Source organism: Apium graveolens, chromosome 2 (assembly GCF_009905375.1).
Source record: "Apium graveolens cultivar Ventura chromosome 2, ASM990537v1, whole genome shotgun sequence".
Classification (NCBI taxonomy): Eukaryota; Viridiplantae; Streptophyta; class Magnoliopsida; order Apiales; family Apiaceae; genus Apium; species Apium graveolens.
Window position 1 is genome coordinate 268,286,902 of NC_133648.1, and position 5,233 is coordinate 268,292,134.

Here is a 5,233-nt window from a genome sequence, read left to right on the forward strand (position 1 = left end):
TGTTTATAGAAATCGGATTTTGGGTTCTTGAAATTGGTGAATCGTTTGGATATTTTGATGTTGTATATGAATAGATCGTTTAACAAGGAGTTGAATGATATTTTTAATTTATTTTTTCGCGATTGTTTAGAGCTCGTCGGAAAAAGCCACTGATTTGATTTGAATTGATTTGTCCGGTGTGTTTTGCAGTGTTTGAATAATATAAATGATTAGGTTAGGATCATATGAGTTCTGGCTCTGATTTGGTACATGAATTGTGTTAATTGGTTGAGTTTTGGCCGAAGTCCGATTGAACTCACCGGCGTTTCTCGGAATTTGATCGGAGTTCTTACTCCGATGGTGTTATAATTTAGATAGCTTCAGTTCTGAGTCGTGGAATCGATTGGGGACATGTTACACTGAAAAAAAGAAGCAAACGGGGGTGCTTTTGGTCGGGCATTGACTCATCAGAGTCGGTCAACCCCGCCGGAAACTGGGTAATTTGCCAGAATCCGGTGGGTATTTAACCCTACCCGGATTTTCTTCATAACCCATTTTTAAACCCAGAAACGACCCGGTTTCGATCTTTATCCCCAAAACTAAATTCCTAAAAAAACCGTTTGTGGTATTTTCTTTTATAAATAATTAAAAATTCGTTTCTATTTTTCTAAAAATCATTTAGTTTAATTTCAAAAATCATTTACTTATTATTTATAATCCTAAAAATTATTTTTTTAATTGTTTTAAATTCCAAAAATTATTTCTTTTATTATTTTCAAAAACCCATATTTTTTTAATTATTTATAATTTATTTTAATTGATTATTTATAGATTTAATTAATTGGTTAATTCATTTAATCAATTAATTTTATTTATAAATAGTTATATAAAATACAATTATTTATAATTAATTCAAATAAATCCTAAAAATTGTTTTTAAGCTTTTAAAAATTATATTTGGTATTTAACAATAAATTATTATTATTAATTGATTTATTCAATTTTATTCTTATTTTAATGATAATAAATAAACCGTTCGTCCGTTTAATACAAAACGAACGCGTATGGACTCATAAAAATATTCTGCTTTCAATAAAAATACTTTCGAGACAAAAATTTTTTTGTTTCAAAAGGTCGCTTGTTTGACGAGTCATTCTAAGTCGATTATTGATCGATAAATCATATTTTTGACCCGATTTCAGTTTTAAACGTACCGAGTCGAACCTTTTGACGAACTGAGGCATGTGTGATATGAATTATGTGATAGGTGATTTAGGTGCTTATGTGCTATTTGATTTACGTGCGTACGTGGGTCATAAGTCTTGTGTTTGACTGTCTCCTTTATGTGTGGGCTCTCGTATGGGTAGACAATAGGGTTTTGACGCGCAATTCGTCGAGTAATTATCGATTAGACGATTAAAAGTGAATCTTTTAATTATAGATGCGGATCATTCGAGTTGATCATGATAAGACGTAGGGAAAAGAATGAAATGGAATGCTATTGCATGTCAGGCTTGTAACAACTGTATGAGTAGTAGATCAGAGACTTAGCGAAGTAAAAGACGATGATGCCTTGAGATGCCAAACTGAGATAATTGCGTTTCTACGAGTGTGACTAACTGCTAAAAAAATCCAAAGGCAAGTATTTCTATCATCACTTATTGTTCAAGTGCTATATATTTTGAATCTTATTATGCAAATATTACTTTCCCTATTCTCAGTTCAGAATAGATAAATGTTTTACATATCGCTGAATTAAAATACTTATCATGCAAGTACCCTCTGCTATTCTATGTTCAGAATAGTTAAATGTTTTACTTATCAAATTACTGGATTTATAAACATTTTGGATTTTGAGAAAGATGATTTTATTGCGAGTATTCCGGCCCAAGTAAATGGGGGAATAAAATTATTTAGGATGTCGATTAAGTTGGCTCCTTTTCAATAAAAAGGTTTTAAGATTGGAATGGTTACTGGTTACAGCGTAGGTGATCGAGATATCAGTCCAGCTGTAATATCTTTCAAGGCGAATATATGCATTTTCTGGCGCCCTATAGGTATGTTGAGTGGCATTTATGACACTTTATTATGCTCCGTAAAGTTTTGAATTGGTGTATTTGTACTTAAGTTATTGGTGTTTTAATATGTTTTCTAGTATTTTTGCATTTTCAGGCGTTCTCCAGGTAATCAGGTGAATTAACATTGTTTTGGTGCTAATTTGGTGTCAGGAAGGTGTTGGAATAAAGCTAGTAGAAGACCAGCTCAAATCAAGAAGGAAAAAGAAGAAGTCAGTCTTTGGGTCAGAGAGCCAGCGCGCCCGCGGTGTTAAAGCGCGCGCCCGCGCCCAAGCATCAGAAACCCAGCGCGCCCGCGCTGATCAAACGCACGACCGCGCCGTGTCGGGATAAAAGAATCCATATTCTACTTGGATTTTAAGAGAAAGGCTTCTACTTTGCATGGGGCTACTATATAAATAATTTAAAGCTTGTTTTTTAGAGGATATCAAGCCAGAGACATATCAGAACTAAGGAGAAGATGGTAAGAGACCTATAGCACAATTCAACAAAGGCAAAGATGATCTAGTTTATTCTTGTGAATCTTAGTTTTGAGTTGTAATCTTGGATGCTCAGTTCTTGTTTTGTTGAACCTATACTATTGTGTTAACTTTGTTTTATTATTCATTATAAAGAATACGTTTATTATACCATGCTTTCATTAGAACCGACGTTGATAATGAGTCTGATTATGGGCTAATCGTTATCGTGGGGTTCTAGCGGATTTATTTATAGATTTCTTAAGTTGATTAGATTCGATACCTTAGTGTGTGGTGATTGTATGATAACCTAGTATTGGTTGTGCTTATTCATCTTATGAGCGTCGCGAACTTATAAGATAGTGTGTTAATCTTTAATGAAGCGAAAGTGGATTTAAGGAGTTAGAACTTGCCATGCTAGCAGTAGTTCATGTATTTGTTATGCTTGATTCATGGATAATTTTAACCATCTTACGTGCCCTATGTAATCAAGATAGATAACTTGTGCTTAAACCATTATATTGTCAAATTCTATAGACATATAGGGTCTCAATATAATTGGTGCATATTCGGCTTCTATCTCTTTTGTGGATGTCTGGTAGTATGTTATTCGTGCAATGAAAGTTGGTGTTTATCAGTTTCGTGTTATCTGATTAGTGTCATCACCATTACATGCTAAGGTTAATAATGAAAAGGCTATTGAATGAAGTACTTAATGAAGTTAGAATCCCATGTTTGTCATATATATTAATTCAATCATTCTTATTCCCTTAGTTATAATTGTTAGTTTAATTCTTAGTTATAAACAACCTCAATTTGTTATCCTTCTTAGCATTGAATAATAACCATATGTTGTTTCTTAAGTGCATAAATTATAAAGTTAACCTAAACCAGTCCATGTGGGAATGAATCTGATTTATATCTTATATTATTTGCGAACGCGTATACTTGCGTGTAATTATAGCGCGTGTTTAGCGACTAACAAGTTTTTGGCGCCGCTGCCGGAGACTCGGTGTTAATTTTTAGTTTATGTGTTTTCCATCAGTGGTCGTTAAAGTTCATTGACTCAGACATTGTTACTTATATGTTTCCTTGTCTAATTTCAGGTACTCTAGTGAGGGTGTATGCATACGCGTTCGCGGTCTCGTAAGAGAACTTTGGACAAAGCCGAGGAAGAAGTTTTGGTGGTTCGAAGGGAAGTTTTTGAAGAAGAAAAGAAGGTAGAAGAAGAAGAAGAGAAAGTCGAGGAACCAGGTTTAGTAGTGATGGGAGACCAAGCAGAAAATCCTAAGGCTTTGATGGACTATTCTCAGCCTAAGATCAATGACATTCGGTCAAGAATCATCAGGCCAGCCATCAGGGCTAACACTTTTGAGATCAAGTCAAGCACGATTCAGATGATACATAACTCAGTTCAGTTTGGGGGTTCTCCTACCGAAGACCCCAATATGCACATCAGGGATTTCATCGAGATCTACGATAGGTTCAAGTTCAATGATGTGACTAAAGATGCTATCAAGTTGCGACTCTTCCCATTCTCTCTGAGGGATAAAGCTAAGTGATGGTTATATTCTCTACCAACAGGGTCTATCACCACTTGGGAAGATCTTGCTCAAAAGTTTCTTACTAAATTCTTTCCTATGGCGAAGACTGCTGCAATCAGGAATGCTCTTACTCAGTTTGCCCAGCAAACTGGAGAATCTCTGTGTGAGGCTTGGGATTGCTATAAGGAGATACTAAGGAAGTTCCCACACCATGGCATGCCTAATTGGATGATTATAAACTATTTCTACAATGGATTGGGTGCTAATTCTAAAACCATGCTCGATGCAGCATCAGGAGGAGCCTTGTGGGCTAAGAGCTATGATAAAGCTTATGAATTAATTAAACTGATGGTTGTCAATGAATACCAGAATCCTTCCTAGAGACTGACTCAGGGAAAAGTAGCAAGAATTCTAGAGTTGGATGCAACAACTGCTATAGCTGCCCAACTTAAGGATTTAACGATGAAGGTGGGCACTCTGGCTAATTATGGAGTTAATCAAATTGCTAGTGTCTGTGAGCTTTGTGCTAGCGCCCATGAGACTGATCAGTGTGCTATTTCTAGTGAAACAGCCCAGTTCGTGAGCAATTTTCAGAGATCGCAGCAACCTGTGCCAGCCACTTATCATCCTAATAACCGCAATCATCCTAATTTCAGCTGGAGCAACGCTCAAAATATGGTTCAATAGCCTTATCAGCAGTATCCAGTTGAGCAGTACAACCCCACTGGTTTTCAGCAACCACAATATGCACCAAGACAGCAACTTCAGCTGCAACAAGCTAATGAAAAATCTGAATTAGAGGAGTTGAAGCTTATGTGCAAGAGGCAAGTTGTTTCTATTAAGACCTTGGAAAATCAAATTGGACAAATTTCCAATGCCTTACTAAATCATCAACCTGGTACACTACCTAGTGATACTGCAGTGCCAGGAAAGAGGGAAGCTAAGGAGCAGGTAAAGGCAATCACTTTGAGGTCTGGAAAGGTTGTGAATCCCGAACAAACTCAAGTGTCGACTAAAGAAGCTGGGGCTGAGAAAGAAGTAGAACAGCAGGAAGTAGAAGTGGAACCAAGGAAGACTACTATTGAGCACACTCCTCCTGAGGGTAATATAGGGGAGAAACAGATCTATCCTCCACTGCCTTTTCCTAATCGGCTGCAGAAGAAAAAGCTAGACAAGC

At 36.3% G+C, this 5,233-nt stretch overlaps 1 non-coding gene across 1 annotated transcript; it reads right to left on the reverse strand.

The window, feature by feature from the left end:
• Window positions 1-4,167: 4,167 nt before the first annotated feature.
• On the reverse strand, window positions 4,168-4,274 carry LOC141710255 (small nucleolar RNA R71). The gene has a single exon (XR_012570784.1). It is a non-coding gene; the product is annotated as a small nucleolar RNA R71 (small nucleolar RNA).
• Window positions 4,275-5,233: the final 959 nt, after the last annotated feature.